Below are 20,187 nucleotides of genomic sequence, written 5' to 3'. Positions count from 1 at the left end.
ATAATAGTTTGATGTCATTGCCATTTGAAATGATATTAACATTTCATGTGGAAATAAGAGGCAGGCGTTATTTTAGTAATAATGAGTTCTGGCTAATGATGTTGCTTCTCTTCCTGAAAACTCTGAACATTTCTACTCTTACTGTATATTTTTCCCCTCACAACATCTCTGGGATTGTTATAGGGAAATTATTATTCCCATTTTACCATTTTACCTAAGGAAGAAGAAGTACAATATTCTAAAAAGAGTTTTCTCAAGATCTTCTAATTAATAGAATAAGTACAAACCAGTACTCAAACCAACCAACCAACTTTCCTTCCTTCCTTTCTCTTTCTCTCTGTCTCTCTCTCGCTCTATTATTCCTTTTTATCAAAAGTATTATTAAGTAGCATTAAAAATGTGTATTCTCATTTTCTCCTCTGGCCCTGTAGGTGTGAGAAATTAGAAAATACTAGGTTATACTTAGGAAAAAGTGAAGAAAATTCATTAGTATACAAATTGGTAATTAGCTTTCTCTGGCATATACATCAAGGTGAATATATACACCAAGGATGGGCTAAAAGTAGATTTATTTTTGGAAGACTAAATCTTTTCATACTTGAGCATGAAGAGCTATACCAGGCTGTGAAAGGTGGGGCTCAGGGGTGCCCCGTCGACCTGCTGGCTGTGGGTTCTGAACTAGAGTGGCCTGGGGTCAGCAGCACAGACAGATGCCTTTCAGGCTTGGGCTCCTTAAACATTTAACTGTCCCACAGAAGTGTGTGTGATCTGCTGAGGATATATTGATGAGAGCCGTTACACTGAAAACATTTTGTAGCTCTGTTATCAGTGAGTGAATTTTATTGGCCATCTATTATTTGCGAAAACTTTTAGGCTTGCCAGAAGAGACCACGAACACCTTAGTCTTAAGTGATCGTTTCCGAGAGGGCCAAGACGTGTTCATCACATTCACCACATGTACTGAGACGGGTATAAAGGGGGGTATGTATAATTATATATCATGTCTAGACACCAGTTTTTGATAGAAAAGAAACGGAAGATTAAGAGTTGAAATCACTAACATCATCAGATGGTGGAGAACATGAGGGACATCTCAGTTCCTGAGACCCTGACTCATTCTTACGTCGTTTTTGCCTCATTTAATTCTATCTGCCAATCCCCAGTGAAGGTTCTACTGTTGTCTAAAAGAGCTTATCGATGACCTCTGAACATCGTAAGGCTGCTCATGGACTCTCCGCCTTCTGGGGCAACATAGAGAATAATTTTTGGTGGCTACTGAAATCTTAGGACCCATCTGCCCTTTAAATAATCACTGGCATTGACTTCAGGAATCCAAAATAAACCTGGATCTCTGTGAGTGGACCAAAAGTGTCTAGAGGCTAAGGATTGGCTAAAAATGTATGTGGATTATCAAGATCAACCAACATGTAAATTACCTAGAGACATGCAATAAATGTTGCATAAATGTTTGTGCTCTGATTTCCTCTGAGGATCCTAAACTGGGGAGATTATTTTTACAACTTCCATTTAAATCTGTGACCATTACAGGTCCTAATATTGTTGAAAAGTACTCCCTACATGCAGTCCCTTTCTAAATGTAGATAAATATTTTAATTATCCCATAATCTGAGATAAGGTATGGACAAGAGTGAGCTTTGTAAATTATACAACACTATACAAACATTAGTAATTATCTTTACTACTGAAAATATAAACAGATTTTCTCTTTTTCTGATAGAACTGAAGCTAGATTGTTCTCTCATGCAAATGAAAAATTAATACATTTTTATTTAACAAATTTTTATTGAGCATCTACTATGTACAAGTAAGCCAGTTGGCTAGGCAGCTCAGAATACGGACATGAAAAATTTTACTCTGTGTCTTCAGGCATGTAACAACTCTTCATACCAGTTTATCTTTCCACTGTAATATGTGTGAGTGCCTGTTTCACAAACTCTCACCAACACCAGGTATTGTCAAAGTTTAAAATCTTCACTGATCTGATAGGACCCATTGTTTAGATTTCCATCTATTTTAATTGAACAAAGTTCAATTTGAATAAAATTGAACATATTTTCATGTTTATTAGCCACACAATTTTCTTCCTTCCCTTCCTTCCTTCCTTCCTTCCTTCCCTTCCTTCCTTCCTTCCTTCCTTCCCTCCCTCCCTTCCTTCCTTCCTTCCTTCCTTTTTCTTTCACAGGTTCTTGTTCTGTTGCCTAGGCTGGAGTGCAGTGGTCTGCTTACAGCTCCCTACAACCTCTAACTCCTGGGCTCAAGGGATCCTCCCACCTCAGCCTCCTGAGTAGCTGGGACGACAGGTGTGTGCCACCCTGCCTGGTTAGTTTTTTATAAATTTTTAAAATTTATTTTTATTTTTTGTAGCGATGGGGTCTCGTTATGTTGCCCACGCTGGTCTCAAACTCCTGGGCTCAAGCAGTCTTCTCACCCCAGCCTCCCAAAGTGCTGGGATTACAGGCACAAGCCATGGCACCCAACCTAAAATGTTCTTTTTCTACAAACTGCCTATTCATATCTTTGCTCTTATTTGTTGGATTGTATTTTTTTTCACTGATATGTAAGAATTCTGGCATATTAAGGAAATTGACTCTTTAACAATCCACCCGTATTTGTAGTTTGTCTTTGTTTCATTTTAATAAATCTTTTAAAATTCCATTTAATGCTCTTAGAAAATGGAAAAGTGTGATTGGGACCAATTTCTGTATTCAATTTGAAATTTTGATAAATTCTCAATTTCTACCTTAGTTACTGTGTTTAGTTGTTTAATTCTACAAGCTAAGTACAGTTATTAACTAATGCATCTTCTGGCACCCATGTATGTGCATATAAGGAGTCTACAATGGAGATTTCTTTTCTTTTTCTTTTTTTTTTTTTTGATACAGAGTCTCTCTCTGTTGCCTAGGCTAGAGTGCCGTGGCGTCAGCCTAGCTCACAGCAACCTCAAACTCCTGGGCTCAAGTGATCCTTCTGCCTCAGCCTCCCGAGTACTTGGAACTACAGGCATGCGCCACCACGCCCGGCTAATTTTTTTTATATATTTTTAGTTGTCCAGATAATTTCTTTATATTTTTAGCAGAGACGGGGTCTTGCTCTTGCTCAGGCTGGTCTCAAACTCCTGACCTTGAGCGATCCTTCCACCTCAGCCTCCCAGAGTGCTAGGATTACGGGCATGAGCCACCACGCCGGGCCAGTATTTGTGTTTTTACTGCTTATGACCGAAAGCCATGTCATAACAAAAACTAAGTTCTGCCCCATATTCCTGACATGGCTTTATGGCAGCAGCCTTCTCCCAGTCGCTCAGGCTGCAAACCTTAGAGTCATCCTGGATACTGCCATCCTACAAGCCATCCATTAGCCATTTCTGTAAATTCAGTCCTCAAAATACAGCTCAAAGCCAATCTCTTCTTCTCACCATCCCAACACGACCGTGCTAGTGTTAGCCACCATTCTTCCATCCCTGGGTGGCCAATCCCCTGCTTCCTCTTCTGCACGTCTGTGATCTCTATTCCACACCAGAGTGATTTTTTTTTTTTTTTTTTGAGACAGAGTCTTGCTCTGTTGCCCGGGCTAGAGTGAGTGCCGTGGCGTCAGCCTAGCTCACAGCAACCTCCAACTCCTGGGCTCAAGCAATCCTCCTGCCTCAGCCTCCCGAGTAGCTGGGACTACAGGCATGCACCACCACGCCCGGCTAATTTTTTCTATATATTTTTTAGTTGTCCAGCTAATTTCTTTCTATTTTAGTAGAGAAGGGGTCTCACTCTTGCTCAGGCTGGTCTCGAACTGCTGACCTCGAACGATCCTCCTGCCTCGGCCTCCCAGAGTGCTAGGATTACAGGCGTGAGCCACCGTGCCCAGCCTGCAGCTAAAGATTTAATGTTAGATTTTTTTTGCATGATTTCTATTACTTCCATATTCTTTTCAAATTTTATCATATGTACTTTTATTTCTCAAAAAACTGAGAGCCCCTTTTTGAAGTGGTAAAAGAGTATGTTGAACAGGAAATCAAGCTTAAATAAGAACTGAACCCAAAGGTCTTCAGAATAAAATTTTCTCAGTTTTTTAGAGTAGACGTAGCTTATTTAGTTACTTGCCAGCTTATCAAGACCCTGATAATGACAACATATGTATAGAATATATTATGTGTAAGGTTTATTCCAATTTTGCTTATACTCAATTTTTGGAATAGGAAGATTCTTCAGGAAAGAGGTGTTTTTTTAAAAATAGCGAAGTAAAGAAATACAGAGAAGTGCGTATTTCGAAGTTGTAGGGTTTGTGACTGTCTGTGTCTGTAGTGTCAGGCCACTGTAAGTAAGAATGCAGGCTAGCCACGCCTCTCCCGGGAGGCTTCCCGCGGACTCCAGTGTAACGTGGCCGCGCCCCGCCGTGGTGGCCCTTTGCGGGGCTGGGCTCGGTGAGTGCCAGCGTCAGGGTGGGCCTGGAGACGGGTTCACAGGGGCAGGGTGGCGGCGCGAGGCAGCGACGGCGACTGGGGATCCCTCGGCACGCAGCCTGGCCGGCTGAAACCCTCTGAAGTTCCTGCTAACCTGAGAAAATCACAGGAAATTAGTTTTGACTTCAAAACAATCATCCAAAACCATTGTGTTCTCTCCCGGATTTTCCCCGTAACGCCCCGCGCGCGGCTCCATTCCTGCGTTAAGCTGTCCGCCGCCTCTGCGCGTGCCCGCGCCCCGCCGCCGCCGCCCCTGCGCGTGCCCGCGCCCCATGGCCGCCGCCGCCCCTGCGCGTGCTCGCGCCCCATGGCCGCCGCCGCCCCTGCGCGTGCTCGCGCCCCATGGCCGCCGCCTCCCCTGCGCGTGCCCGCGCCCCATGGCCGCCGCCGCCCCTGCGCGTGCTCGCGCCCCATGGCCGCCGCCGCCCCGCGCGTGCCCGCGCCCCATGGCCGCCGCCGCCGCCGCGTGAACAGGACGTACTTACGGCTAAATAAATGAGCTTGCATATATGCTCAGATCGATAGCATACCCCATGAGAAAGCTAATGGATTCACACGCTTAGTGTTCAGAACTAATAAGGAATAAATATACTTTCCCTTATAAATCAGAGGCCATGCCGACACAGCTGCCCCTCCCTACGCGCATGCGTTTCTCTTCTCTTTCCCTGCTGTTTTTTCTCCTTAGCTCTCTCACCCTCCAACATGCTACGTATTGTACTGGCTTATTCATTCAACGTCCGTCTCCCCCGTGAGACCACAGTGTTCACTAGGAGGGGTTTTCATCTGTTTTGCTCATGGCTGCAGCCCCAATACCTAGAACCAGGCCAGCACTCAGAATGGATGAAATAGACAAATGCTAGTTACTATTATAACTTGACTCTGTAAAACTGTTGTACGGATTGAGAGGACAGCATTTTAAATTTTAAAATGAAAGCCCTCAGAGCCTTCCTAACGTCCCTGTCAGATAAGCCTTTGGTTCCAGATATGGCAATGTCCATTGTTTAATTATTCCTTCTCTGCGCCTGTTGATAAAATAACAGGATATTTGACAAATTAACCAAAAGAAACTACTATGGTACTTTAATCCTACAGGTTTGCGGACTCTCTCTATACCTCCTCCTTTTTCCAGTGCTGGTTCATTGGCTTCATGGCCAGCTGCTACAGCTGACGCCACCGACACAGTAACGTGACTTCGTTGCCCATGTTTGACACCGTGTCAGCTGGAGGCCAGAACCTCAGTGTGTGTGGATATGTGCGCACACGCGTGCACGTACATTCATTCACACAGTGAACAAGCATGTCAGCAAACGTTTTGAAATTCGAAATAATGTCAAATCTACTTCAGGGAAATGACATACAAATGCAAATACACACTCACATGATCTTTACATTGGCTATGTCTTAGCCTTTAGATAAATTAAAATAAAAATAATGCTCTCTTAGTAGAATGGCAAGGCAGCCTTAATAGATACTACCTGTATTTAAAATATCCTACATAATTATACATTCTATTTTAGCTGTGCTCCATTGACTCCTCTCCCACATGTCTGAGTCATGTCTCTTGTTCATTTTTCCAAATCTACCTTAGAGCTTATCTTGTCCCGAGCTTCTATTTTGCCTCTGTATTTCTTTTTTTCAGTCTCAGACCTCAGATTTGCCTGCTGTCTCTCAACTCTAAAACAAAGGTGCTTTGTGAAGGCAGAGATCATTTTTCCAGGGGTGACTTAAGCCTGTTGCAGGACAGGTCTATCAGAAGCTAACGTGGCCCTTGCAGGGCAACATGTCTACTATGATGCTGTCTATGTAAATCTTGTACATTTGCCTACACAGAGGGCTATGTGGAAGGAGCCATTGTCAATGTCAGCAGAGGGGTGACTTTTACTTTTTCTGTGTATTTTTCTATATTGTTTGAATATGTAAAAACTAGTGTGCAAATGTGCATGTATTTTTTAAAGTAACCTTGTTCAAAGCCAAGGCAAGAAGAATTTGCTTATTTTTTGTTTTGGGCTGGCTATAATTGTGATTCTAATTATTGTGTTCAGGTATTTAGTGAAAAACTGCCTTGTCCTTACCTCTTTACTCTTACAAGTTATTGTCTTGAGATGGTTTGTTTTCTGAGTTTTTGTGTTTTGGGGGAAATGTTTGGAATAAGAATGCATATACACACACTCACACCAAACTTCCACACCCCAAATACTCCCTTTCTAATGCTTAAAACATGCCATCATCCAGAAGTTTTTCTTATATAATATACTTAATTACTCTTATATAAAAACAGATTTTCTGGTGGGATGTGGTGGCTCACGCCTGTAATCCTAGCACTATGGGAGGCTGAGGCGGGAGGATCATTTGAGCTCAGGAGTTTGAGACCAGCTATTTGATAGGCTGAGGCAGGAGGATCGCTTAAGCCCAGGAGTTTGAGGTTGCTGTGAGCTAGGCTGACGCCACGGCACTCTAGCCCTGGTGAAACAGTGAGAAACACACACACACACACACACACACACACACACACACACACACACACACACACACCCCCTAACAGATTATCTGAATCCCATTCGTAGTCAAGAGAAATTTAAATTTATCTGAAATCAGTAGTTTTTGAAAACACTGCCTTAGAAACCAAGGATTGCTTCAGTTTTCCTTCAGTCAGAACCTAGCAATTTAGTTTATATAATATTTAACATGATGTGATCTTAGTCTTGTTTTGGATTTTGACCCTTTATTAACTTGCTGATGTTTTATAGTCACTATTGATAGTTTTAGATTATTTTATCTAGGAGTAATAAAACTGTCTTTCTTTAAAAACATGGGAGGGTGAATGGATTGGGAATGCTCTTGTCACGCTGCCCGTTTTACTTCCAACCGTAGTTGCTTCAAATTGCTACGGTTTAATTGAATAAGGTTAACAATGCCATGATAACCACTAAGGGAAAACTTAGGACCACAAATGTGAAATTTTTGCTTTAGGGAGAGTTACAGATCTTCATTTCTCTCCTGTATGCTGTGGAGCTTGCTGTCATCCTAGTTCAGAGCACCCAGATGTCACTTTGCTTTCAGGACCCCCTCAGGTGCCTTCCCTGATCCCCCCATCGCCTGAACCAGCAAACTCACCCTCCAGAGACACTTTCCATGAGGTTCCACCTCTTAACCGCTGGAAAGGGAGTGTCTTTACTCGCCCTAGGTGCTTCGCCACCCCCCTCCCCTGTTGTTATGTACAGATGGTTTTATTATCACAAATCATGTTTTATCATCCCTCCTCTTTTGTACTATGCTTCTTTTGCTTTTCTCTACCTCTTACCAGTAAATCCATTTCCAGCTCCAAACTGATAAAGTAAAATAAAATGAGGGTTTAATAATTTTTCTCTGTATATATTTTTTCCGCCGGATTTACCATAAACATGATTGTTAATGGTCATTGGGAGAAAAGACAAGGGGTACCTTATCCAAATCACCTACCTCAAATAGAACGAGAAGAAAAAAAGCAATATTTGTTAAAAATAGAACATTTCTGAGAAATCATAGGAACATCTTTTGAGCGCTTGCTGTATGTCACGAGCTTTCCCAAATACTTTATGTGTATTTTCATTTATTTAATCCCCAGAACAACCTGGATGAGGCAGGAATTACTGTCTTTATCTGCGTCGAGCAGTACAAGGTTATGGGCATTCGTCTGGTGTTAGGGTGCTGGGTTTTAAAAAAATGTTTCTTTTTAGTCATTATGGGAGTTTGAATAAAATATTTCAGTTAAATTTCCTTCCGTATGAAATGCCAAAGCCCCAGACCCATCCGCTGCGGTGGGTTCCCCGTGACGGTTCCGGTTGCTCCGCAGCATTTTCTATGTAGCAGTTTTGCCGCCTCCTTTCTCTCCGCACCACCCACGCAAGCTCGTTCCAGGTGCCCCTAGCAAGTGACTCCCGGGGTATTTAAGTGGCCCAAGCCCATTCCATTGACCAATGAGGAGACCTGTGCCGTGTCCACCGGAATGACGCAGTTCCTGGGATCAGGGCCGAAGGTTGCTTTAAGCAAAGCTTTTGTTACGATTAGCCTGTTGCAGCCAGATTTCGAGACTGGAAAGGTAGGGGAAGCCTTATTTGTTTTAATCAAAGAGAGGAGACAACGGTGGTGTTTGGTTAAAGCGATTTAAATCACGCCGGATAAACAAATGCTCTGTTTTGTTTGTTTTTTAATTGAAGGCAAAAAGAAAATTTGGAAGCTTATAGAAATTTCCACTGCTGCACAATTTGCCTTACCAGCAGTAACACCGAAATTTTTAAGTTATAACATTAAAAAAAAAACAGTTCATCTAGCAGCTTTTCACTTAACATACTTGAGAAATATGGATCTTTACAAAATAGTCTTTTTTTCGTAATTTGCTGCTACTTAGGATGAAGCAGGAATTTATCGATAATTTCCACATTTGTTTTCCAAAGTCATTTCTGAGTCTTTTAGAGAAGAAAACTGTAATTTTAAGATGTGATGATTAAAAATAAGAAAATTTAATGTAATTAGCTTTATGATAATTAATACATAAAGGTTAACGATGCCGTTTACTTTCGGAGAAAAGTTCTGGTATAAAAAGAGACTCTTGTCAATCATTTTTTCAAACTAATATTTAAGTTTATGAAATGGAATTATTTAAGTGTAGGTTATATGCTTTAAAGCATTGAAATTAGTTTCACTTTCGTTTAGTTATATCTTATATGCTGTTCAACATTTGTTTTTATATTAACTCAAATGACCAGAGAAATAGAATTTTTATTATATCTTCATTCTCTCTACTTGGAAATGGAGTCATTTGGATAGCACTTGAAATAGAAGCTATTCTTCAAAAGAAAGATACTCTTTCCTCTTAAGGAACCCTTTTCCCCTCATAATAAAATCCCTCTTCATTATGATGAATCAATGTTTCGACAAAATGTATACATGAGAAATGCATATAATTATACTTATTTATTAGCTACATCTAATATTTAGTATTGAAAGATAAGTTTGGATTAAAGGAAAAGTGCAATTGGTTTTCCATGATGGCTTTTTCCCCAAAGGTGGCTTAATCTGGGTTTGTATTTTTATAACAGAGATTAAGTGAGACATGGCACCATTTGGTTAAAAATTATTTTAAATATTTAGTTTTTAACTCTATTTGTGTCTAATTTGTAAAGAGAATTTTTTAGGGCCCATATCCCTAAGTATTAAATGTCTAATCATTTCAATTATCTCAGATTTCCTTTTCTAATTTTGGCACATTCATTTAAAAAGATTTGCACCCTGAAATTTTCTACTTTTATTAGATTTGTTCCTAATGCCATCTTGTGAGTCGTCTACTACTCTTAAGATCCCTGCTGTGTATGGCCTCACTCTGGCTGACTCTCAGGGGAGGCAGGTTTGGGGGCGATTCACAGGCACAGTGTTAACTGTGGACAGTGCAGAACTCTTCCCAGCCATCTTCCCCAGTGTAGGTCAATGCTGCTTCTCAATTCTAAGCTAAGGTTCAAAGGTTTAGACTAACTTCACAGATCAGAGGTCAGGCACCAATTGCTGCAATTTGTAGTTCAATTCTGTGGATATGACAGAATTTCACAGCTATGATGATTGCTTTTTTCTGCTTCTATACACAGGCCAGGCTCTGCAGTTAACAGCATAATTTGTACAAGTCAGCCCTTGGCACCCAAGTTTAATGAGTAACTAACTGGGGCCTTAGGTTTCACTGGTACAAGGTGCATATTATAAAAAGGGTCAAATGTCAATGCACAAAGATGGAAGGGGGAGGGGAGTGATACTCTCATAACTACCACCTATGAATCATGTGGAAAGATTCAGTAATTTGTGTTTCTTTTTTAAATTATATTTCCATGATGTGAATGTTAGTATGTTCATTTTCTCTACTACTGAAAGAGGTAGGTAATTTTGTTAAATGTTAGTAAGAAAGAACTGTCTGATTAAAGATTATTGACTAACCAGTAGAAAATGAAATTGCAGGCTCATTTATTCATTTCGTAGAGTCTCTGATTTCTAAAACTTTCTAAAATGTGACAATTTTTTAAGAATCTACAGAACAGGCAAGGCGTAGTGGCTCACACCTGTATTCCTAGCACTCTGGGAGGCCAAGGTGGGAGGATTGCTTGAGCTCAGGAGTTCGAGAACAGCCTGAGCAAGAGCAAGACTCGGTCTCTACTAAAAATAGAAAAATAAGCCAGGCATGGTGGCGCATGCCTGTAGTCGTAGCTACTCGGGAGGCTGAGGCAGGAGAATCGCTTGAGCCCAGGAGTTGGAGGTTGCTGTGAGCTGTGAGCTGATGCCATGACACTCTAGCCCAGGGCAACAGAGTGAGACTGTCTGAAAAACAAAAAAGAATCTAGGGAACAAATTGGAATACCAAGTATTTCTGAGCCTGTGATATTTATGCACATCTGACATTCTCTACTCTTCTTCATCCATAAAGTTGAACTCCTATCTTTATTTCCAACCCAGGTTGAGAATATCTTTTACTGTTTACAGTTGAATACTGGGGCTCTTGAAAAAATTCTTAGATGGTGGGCGTTGACAATTCATGGATTTGCTATTCAGTTTTGATGCCTCATGGTAACTCTGAAACTGCAGTGTATACACATAGAGTATCATTTGTCACTTTTGTGATAGCACAAATTTGAAATTTCCACTCTTCCAAACTGGGGAGCAGAAGCACTTGGATTCTTCCATAGAAGGCCTGGCTTTGAATCCGGGCTTTATCACTTATAGCTAAGGGACCTTACCAAATGGGCACCCTCATTTTGCCTCAGTTTCGTTATAGAACTTGCTTCATGAAGTTGTAGCAAGGATTAAATAAGATTATATATGTGGGATGCTTAGCCCAGTGCCTTGTGCATAATAAACATGAACGTTAACTGTTAACTGCCGTTGTTAATATTATTAAGTTGCTTGGGTTGTGAATTAGCTTAGCCTACTCCGTCTACCATCCCAACTTGGTTTAGGCTTGGTCTTTGTTCCTTTCATGAGGGGCACAGCTATGGCATAGCTGGACACGGTGAGTTGGAAATGTTTCAGGATGCATCCCTTTTGAATGTCATGGGGAAGTGTATTGTAACATTGCTCAGTTTCAAGTCTAGCACACTTTTAGATGCTGTCTTTTTTCCTTAGCTGATTTGCTGTCACATGGCAAAGCTGTAAAAGGAGATAAATCCAAATTATCTGGTTTCCTTTCAGAGTTCTTTTGATTCTGCCAAGCAGTGAGAAACATTTCAGCTTTTAATAAAATTCATAAATGATACCTTACCAGTGAGTTAAATTCTATCCTTGATGATATATATTATATATGTCACACTTACTAGAATTCATGCTTTCCAGAAATAACAGAAATGAAAGTGATTGAAGTGATTTTTTTAATTCCATTTAAAAAATTTTCATTCTTATGGAATGTAAAAATAGTATTTGAATAAAAGCAAGATTTTAACTACTAATGACAATATAATAATTATGTGTTTAGCATTAAAAAGGTAGTAACAACACCCCACATTATTAAACAGTTAAGCATCTACTGTGGGCCAGGATTGGGTGTGGGGCACTAGGATTATAGCTGTGAGTCAGATAGATTCTGCCCTGGTAGAGTGTAAAATGGACTCAAGGTGACCACTATTATAGCAATTACTGTAAGATTAAAGCATATAAAATTGTCAACATCCTACCATTTTTGCCCTACAGAATGGTACTCTCACATGGCTCGACCTAGTGCTATGAAGGATAACATGGTGTTGGGGGAACACACCTCGGGGGGCTCTAGAGATGGCTTTCTGGAAGCAGTGAAGTTTGGGATGGGTACAAGCTGGCTAAGCAGGGGCGAGGCAGGTGAGGGTTTGAAGTATTGGGAACAGCCTGTTTATACTGGGGGGAGTAACCCAAGATGAGGCTGCAGGAGGACCTGGATTCTTCCTCATGGGCCTTTACAAAGGACACTCACTGACTCTAAGGGCAATGGGAAGAGAGTGTAGGGGTTTAAGCAGGAGGGTGGTATGACCAAATTGTATGTATGTATACATACATTTTTAATTTTTTTTTTTTTGACACAGTCTCGCTCTGTCGCCCAGCTGGAGTATAGTGGCATCAGCATAGCTCACTACAACCTCAAACTCCTGGGCTCAAGTGATCCTCCTGCCTCAGCCTCCCAAGTAGCCGGGACGACAGGTGTGTGCCACCATGCCCAGCTGATTTTTTTCTGTTTTTGGTAGAGACAGGGTCTCGCTCTTGCTCAGGTTGGTCTTGAATGCCTGGCCTGAAGCGATCCTCCGTCCTGGTCCTCCCAGAGTGCTAGGATTATACGTGTGAGCCACCACGCCTGGCCTCAAGTGTATATTTTTATTTTTTATTTACTTTATTTATTTATTTTTTTGGAGACAGTCTCACTCTGTTGCCCGGGCTAGAGTGCCATGGCGTCAGCCTAGCTCACAGCAACCTCAAACCCTGGGCTCAAGCGATCCTCCTGCCTCAGCCTCCCGAGTAGAGTAGCTGGGACTATAGGCATGCGCCACCATGCCTGGCTAATTTTTTGTATATATATTTTTAGTTGGCCAGATAATTTCTTTCTATTTTTAGTAGAGACAGGGTCTCGCTCTTGCTCAGGCTGGTCTCCAACTCCTGAGCTCAAACGATCCACCTGCCTCGGCCTCCCAGAGTGCTAGGATTACAACTGTATATTTTTTTAAAAGGTTACTTTACCTGCATAGACACCTAGATTGATTGTAGTGGGCCCAAGTGGATAGGATGAAGCCAACTGGGAATCTACTGCAGGTGTCCAAGGAGGAGCTGATGGTTGGCAGTTTACAAGATGCTTTCAAATGCTGTATCTTATTTACTCCTTGCTGGGACCTGCCGTGAGATATTAACATCAGCTTCATACGTAGGTGAGGAAGTTGAGACCCAGAAGGTTACGTGGCATGCCCCTGGTCGCACCATGCAGATGGCAGGATGAGAATTAGAACTCTGGTATCTGGCCCTCATCCTGTTGGTCTCACGGCAGCTTTAGGCCCATGTGTTAGCATCCCTGGGTGTGAGCGATTGATTTATCTTAAGAAAGGATCTGGGTTGTTTGTTGTTATTGTTGTTCTGGTTTTTAGAAACAGGGTCTCATTCTCTTGCCTAGTACAGTGTGAGATCTGAGCTCACTGCAGCCTCAAACTCCTGTTCTCAGGTGATCCTCCTGCCTCAGCCTCCTAAGTAGCTAGGACTACAGGTGTGCACTACTACACCCAGCTAATTTCCTTGTTTTATTTTTTTGTAGAGGCAGGGTCTCACTATATTGCCCAGGCAGGTCTTAAACTCCCAGCCTCAAGTGATCCTCCTGCCTGGGCCTCCCTCCCAGAATCCTGAGATTACAGGCATGAGCCACTGTGCCCAGCCAGGATCTGTTTTTAAGAAATGGAATTCTCATTCCTTGGTGGAGGGTAGGTGTGAGAAAGTTATTTTTAGCCTAGGTTTATGATGAAAGAAGTAAAATAGGACATGACTTGATATTAGACTGGAGCATCTTTTTGGAAAAAATAAATTTCTTAATGTCGTGTATTTATGTATGCCCTGCCTCATTCCCAAAATGGATTTGAAACAGCTTTCAGAACTACATACGGTATGACAAGATGCAGAAAGAAGACGGGGCAAAAACCTCAGGGCAGGCAAATTAAGGTATTGCCAGGGGCATCCAACAGACATTTGCCCTCCAGTCTCACCGTCTGTTGAAAAGGGAGTCATGAGCAGTGAGAGTCACATGTTGAAAATGTTGTGTTCAGTGTGGCTTTTCCTTCCACTGGGATCTGCAGCGCTCTCCCCATTTGGTCTCCGTGTGACTGTGACACAGTGTCACAGTGCACAGAGTGAATGGAATGGTGGAATGAGTTTATGGACACGGTTAATGTCTGGAAACCAATCATTTCTCTAGGAACTGCCCCACAAATCTTATCAGTATATTTCCTACCTACTGTGTGACCTTTGGTGAGACAGTTTCCTCTGTAGTGAAATCAAGGGTTTCCATTAGAACACAGCTTCTCAAACTGAGTGCCCTGGGGTACCCAATGTCGTGTCAGGAGGAATGTGAAGCCACAGGACAAACATGGCAGGTGGGTTTTGTCTGAAGGTTTTGGTGACAAAACAATGGAAAAAAAAGTGATCCTTCTTTCCCTTTTTATGATATAGCACAAAACTACATGAATCCTGTGTTTCATTTACGTATTAATAATTTGCTTTCAACTCATGGAGCTTATATGTGTATTACCTTGATATTACATTTTAAAGGGGGAAATTTTACCATTGTAGAAAGAGTGAAAACTCACAATTCTGCACAAATAATATGTGCCAGGAATGGTGCTTTACGGATATTTTCTCTGTTCTCCACAATAGTTCTGCCAAGAATTATCTCCATTTTATGGACATGAAAACTGTGGCTCAGAAAAGTGGAATAAGCTTGTCCAGATTCACTTAGCTAGTAAATGAGTGATGTAGAAGTCTAAATTTTATTCTACTCTCTTGACAGTATATAATTAATTTCATGACATACCTTCTTGTAATTTGCACATTCATTTTCATAATTTTTATCAAACACTGTGATGTTGATCATTAGGTATCATTCAGGATGCAGCATTTAGGGAATTATCTTTTCACAGAGTTGGGTGACTATACACTTTAAGTAATACATAGTTTAGCAGCTATTGCTGTATATATATTTTTTCTTTTTTCTTTTTAATTATTGTGAGTACATAATAGTTGCATATCTTTAGAGGGTGCATGTGTTGTTTCAGCACAGGCACACAGTGTGAATTAATCACATCAGGGTAATTGGGGTGTCCATCACCTCAGGCATTTATCATTTCTTTGTGTTAGAAACATTCCAGTTCCACTCTTTTAGTTATTTTAAAGTGTACCTTAACTTATCATTGATTATAGTCACTTTGTTGTGCTATAAAATATTGTTCATTCTCTCTAACTAACTACTAACATTTTTGCACCATTAACCATCCCCACTTTATCCCCCACTCCCTGCTACCCTTCCCAGCCTCTGGTAACCATCATTCTACTCTCTGTCTCCTTGAGATCAATTGTTTTTAATATTTAGCTCCCACATAAAGTGAGAACATGCAAGATTGGTCTTTCTGAGCTTGGCTTATTTTATTAATACTTAACATAATGTTTTCCAGTTCCATCCATGTTGTAAATGGCAGAGTTTCATTCTTTTTGTGGCTATATGATATTCCTTGTGTATATGTACCACAATTTCTTTATCCATTCATCTGTTGATGGACATTTAAGTTGATTCCAATTCTTGGCTATTGTGAATAATGCTGCAATAAACATGGGAGTATTGCTCTGTAATTTATATGAGGGTGTGGCTTTTTTTTCCTTTTAGGGGATCATTGATGTTACTAATAAGGATTAAAACTATGTCATGGCTTTAAGAATTGTTTATATTCTCATAAGGTTACAAATGCCGCTGAGCTCCAGTCATTCCAGTATGAAGATAGTTATGGCAGGAAAATTTTGAGCTTTAACTGACTTTAGAGGCCATCTAATTCAGAAGGTTCCAGTTGTGCTCTGTGGAATCCTAAAGGTCCTATAGTGTCCCCACTGGGCCACAGTGAATGATGGAGCTAGAGGTACCTCCCCACTTCATCCCCTACCTGCACTCAACCAGCTCCTGTTTTATTGGTTTTATTTGTTTCTTCATCTAGTTAGATTTTTAGTAGAAGAAAAAGTGTTACCACTAAAAAACAAAGAAAAAAAAAGTTTGAAAACTACTGATAGTCCAACTCCTGTATTTTTTTGAAAGGGAGCAAACTTTGGCTCAGAATGGTGAAAAGATTTGCCTAAAATCACAGAACAGGACATGGCAGGGCTAGAATCAAAACTAGCCTTTCTAGCTCCCAGTCTGGTTTTGCAACCACTGTGCCATATTGAATCTTACACATTTGGACATTTATAAGTTATTTGGATGGTAGATGAGGACTTCCAGTAGTTGAGAAAATCAAACAGATTATATTTCCACATGTAAAATAAAAATAATTTTGTGCTTAGGATATATTTTAATGCCTCATCTGAAATATCTTTGTCTTAAACTTTAAATCCTTTTCTTTTTAATATTTTCTATATCATGACTTTTAAGATTATCCTGGAACCCCAAATCATATTTTGCATAGGCCTCTCCAGGCCAAGAACATCTTCAAAAGAGTCTAAACTGTACATTTTAGGGCAGATTAATAAATCTCTTTCATACCAACTCTGATTGGTAGTGGATAGCTGGAATTCTTGTTTCAGTGGTTTTGGGGACCCTCTCTGGAATCTGTGGGCTGAGTGTGACGGACTGTTAGTGATGTGTAGCATAAGCCCCAGATGGGCTGGGAGGCCCGTGAGCTAAATATTATCATCTCCATAAAAGGCACTACCTCTTCTTTTTGTGGGTTCATAAGCATAAAATACAGTCTACAACTGTATTCCTTCCTGAACATTATGCCCATCTTGAAGTCATGCGTGCTCTAAAAAAGGAGGAGGGAAAAACAACAAATGGAAGAAATTGGCCGTTTTCTTATTACTGTTCCCTGTTTCTTCTAGAATAGGATGACAGCTTTCATTTCTTGGTTTGTAGAGAACATGGTAATTAGAGTAATGGCATTTCATTTTCTGGAAAAAATGGCCCTCTAATTTCTAATGCACATATGAAAATTATATTGAAATAGAAAACATTTCTATTATTTTTTTTTTTTTTTTACCCCTTAGGATTTGCCACAAAGGGCATTCTAAAAACTGAACAGAGAAATCCAAAGCAAGCTGCCTGAATTTGCCTATATACTCTTGTTCTACGTCTTACAAAGGACCAGACAAATCAAATTGGTAGTTTTTGGTGAGTACGCCTCCTGGGCTCTTTTCTTTTCCACTTAAGGAAGAACATAAATTTTTATTCCTGTCAACTAAGACAGCTGCTGCTTAGACAATGTGTACCTGGTGTGCATATAGGGCATTAGCAGTGTATACAACATGTCCAGTCATTTGGAACCCACAACATAAATCTTTACTTTTTTGTATACTTTACATCTTTGTAGCCTAAAAATAACTGTCATGTCAGACTCTCCAGTTCACCACAGTCCAATGGATTGCATTCATCCATCAATGGACATGGTGGTTTTTGCATTTTTTAGTTATTATGAACAATATTGCTATGAACATTGGTGTACAAATGTCTGTTTGAGTTTTGCTTTCAGTTCTTTTGGATATATACCCAGTAGTAGAATTGCTGGCTCATGTGGTATTTCTGTTTTTTAATTATATATTTTTTAAGTGCCACCATATTGTTTTCCCTCACGCCTGTGCCATTTTACATTCTGACCAATAGTGCCCAAGGGTTTCAATTTCTCCACATTCTCATTAACACTTGTTTTATTTTTTTGATAATTGCCTAAATTATAATGCATGTGAAGTGGTTTATCTTTGTGGCTTTGATTTGCATTTCCTTAATGATTAATGATGTTGAGCATCTTTTCATGTTCTTATTGGGTATCTATATATCTTCTTTGGGGAAATGTCTAAGTTGGTTGCCCATTTTTAATTGAGTTGTTTGCTTTTTTTGTTGTCATTATAAGAGTTCTTTATATAGACTGGATATTAATCCCTTGTTTGATATATGATTTGCAAATATTTTCTCCTACACTATGGGTTGTCTTTTTACTCTCTTGACAGTGTCCTTTTATAAACAAAAGTTTTTAATTTTGATGAAGTGTAATTTATTTATTTTTTCTTTTGTTGCCTGTAGCTTTTGGTGTCATCCAGGAAATCACTGCCAAATCTAATATTGTGAAACTTTCCCTTTAGATTTTCTTCTAAGAGTTTTATAGTTTAAGCTCTTATATTTAGGTCTTTGATCGCTTTTGAGATCATTTTTGTACTTAGTGTAAGGTAAAGCCAGGATTCCTTTAAAGAGGTACTTTTCGTTCCCACCAAGTCTCAGTAAAGGCCTGTGTCAGCTGGGTAAGCAAGCAACACAAATATTTGCACCCAAAATTTGTTCTGAATTATTTTTCTTCCTGGAGGAGGCGTAGGTGGTTTCCCAACAGACAGGTGAAATGAAGCTGGAGCGTTTGGGGAACTGAGGGCTGCCGTGGCCGGGTTGCAGCAGGCAGGCGCTCCCCGGGGTCAGCAGGAGCTCGGACCAAAGGTGCTGGAAGAAATCCCGGCGAGACCCCACAGAGGCAGGCAGTGTTTTAGGCCAGAGGACAGGTGTGCGCGTGTGCTTGCAGCGGTGTGCTGTGCAGGTGCGTATATTTGGCAGCAGAGGGAAGGAGAGAGGACACACTAAATGTGGTTGTGAACTGTGGGCTAGGGTAGACAAAAACATCGTTTGTACAGAAATAAATCTCTCTTCATGCTGCTTCAAGAAACAAAACTAGGTTAGCCGCAATTATGTGCTAACCGTGTTTCCGAAACAGTTGTCCTAGTTCTGTTTTATTGTGCACAGAACCTGGCTGTACTTAAAATATAAAACATGGAGGTCTGTCTGGACTTCCTTGCAGAAGCTCGAGAAGGGAGAGGAAACCCCCTTTGTGTGAGCCGCCCCCCAGCACCCAGCACCGGCCCCCAGCACCCAGCACCCGGCTGCGAGCGCACAGCCCGCCCCGCGCTGTCCCTGCCGGCGGCCGCGCCCCCGCGTGGCCGGAGTCTCAGTGACACTCTCAGCATCGCAGTGCTCGCTACTGGCAGTTAGGTGTGCAGATTCCGAATAAATTGATGTTAAATACATTAAAATCTGACTTCAGGACCTATGAAACAACTGTGACCCTGCCCGTCCCTCTCTTGGTTCTCACGGGGACTGGTTTAGGTCCTCAGCCGTGCTGGCTGCTGTAGGTCCTCGTTTTCTCTTTGTCATAAAAGGGGATTTGGAGAAAGGAAATAATTGAGCCAATTAAAATTTCTGATGCAGAATGGAATAAGATAGGCCATGCTTTCTGAAAACAATTTGCAAGACTGGTATACTATGTTTCTCTTGAAGCATTAAAGTCATTTCACACTTTGTTAACTCAAAGAATATCCAGTATTTCTCTGTGAGACTGGGAATAAATGATTAGCTCAAATCAGGGGCGTTTTTACTGGTATGTTAGTTTTTCAATTGAAATATTAACTCCAAGTGCACACAATGAAAGTACAGAGTACATGAGACATGAACAGCAATTAAATTATAGCAATAGTCACAGGAGTTTGATATGCCTAGAAAATCCTAAGTTTCCTAACACTTGAGCTTGAGCATTCATTTTAAACACACTAGGTTCAGTAAAACTCTGGATATGTGTTTTCTGTTTTCCATTCTTAATTTAAGTGCATATTTCGTGAGTTTCTTAATTAATATAGTTCTGCTTTCTAAGTAACTTTTAATGATTTCCAACTAACTTTAACTGCCTAGTTTAATTATAGAGACTGGGAAAACTGGTTCTCCTCTCCTCGCTCTCTTCCTTCTCCTTTTTGTAAGTATCTTTCCTTAGAAGTAAATAGAGCAACTTTGTTTTTTCCAAATGATCTGCAAAGTCTACCTCGAAAATTATTTATATAAAAGTTTAGCATTTAAGTAGTTTTTAATTGACACACTCTCTTCCTTTCCTAGTTTTAAACCATATATTGCTGCATTTTGTTCAAATGGGGAATACTCATTAAAAAATGTTTTGGGTTTCTTTTCTTTTTTCTTTCTCTTTTTTGAATAAAAA

The 20,187-nt window shown here is 40.6% G+C and overlaps 1 protein-coding gene across 2 annotated transcripts in view; it reads left to right on the top strand.

Annotated features, from left to right (window-relative positions):
• RBM47 (RNA binding motif protein 47) overlaps window positions 1–20,187 on the top strand; it is a 152,786-nt gene that overhangs the window by 102,764 nt on the left and 29,835 nt on the right. For both annotated transcript variants that reach the window (XM_045550575.1, XM_045550574.1), the window contains exon 2: window positions 17,219–17,340. The gene's annotated coding sequence lies outside the window, so the exon portion shown is untranslated. The remainder of the gene's footprint in view (window positions 1–17,218; window positions 17,341–20,187) is intronic.

The sequence above is a fragment of the Lemur catta genome, chromosome 4 (genome assembly GCF_020740605.2).
Source record: "Lemur catta isolate mLemCat1 chromosome 4, mLemCat1.pri, whole genome shotgun sequence".
Lineage (NCBI taxonomy): Eukaryota > Metazoa > Chordata > Mammalia > Primates > Lemuridae > Lemur > Lemur catta.
Note: the sequence above shows the minus strand (reverse complement) of the source record. Positions and strands in the feature narration are given on the sequence as shown.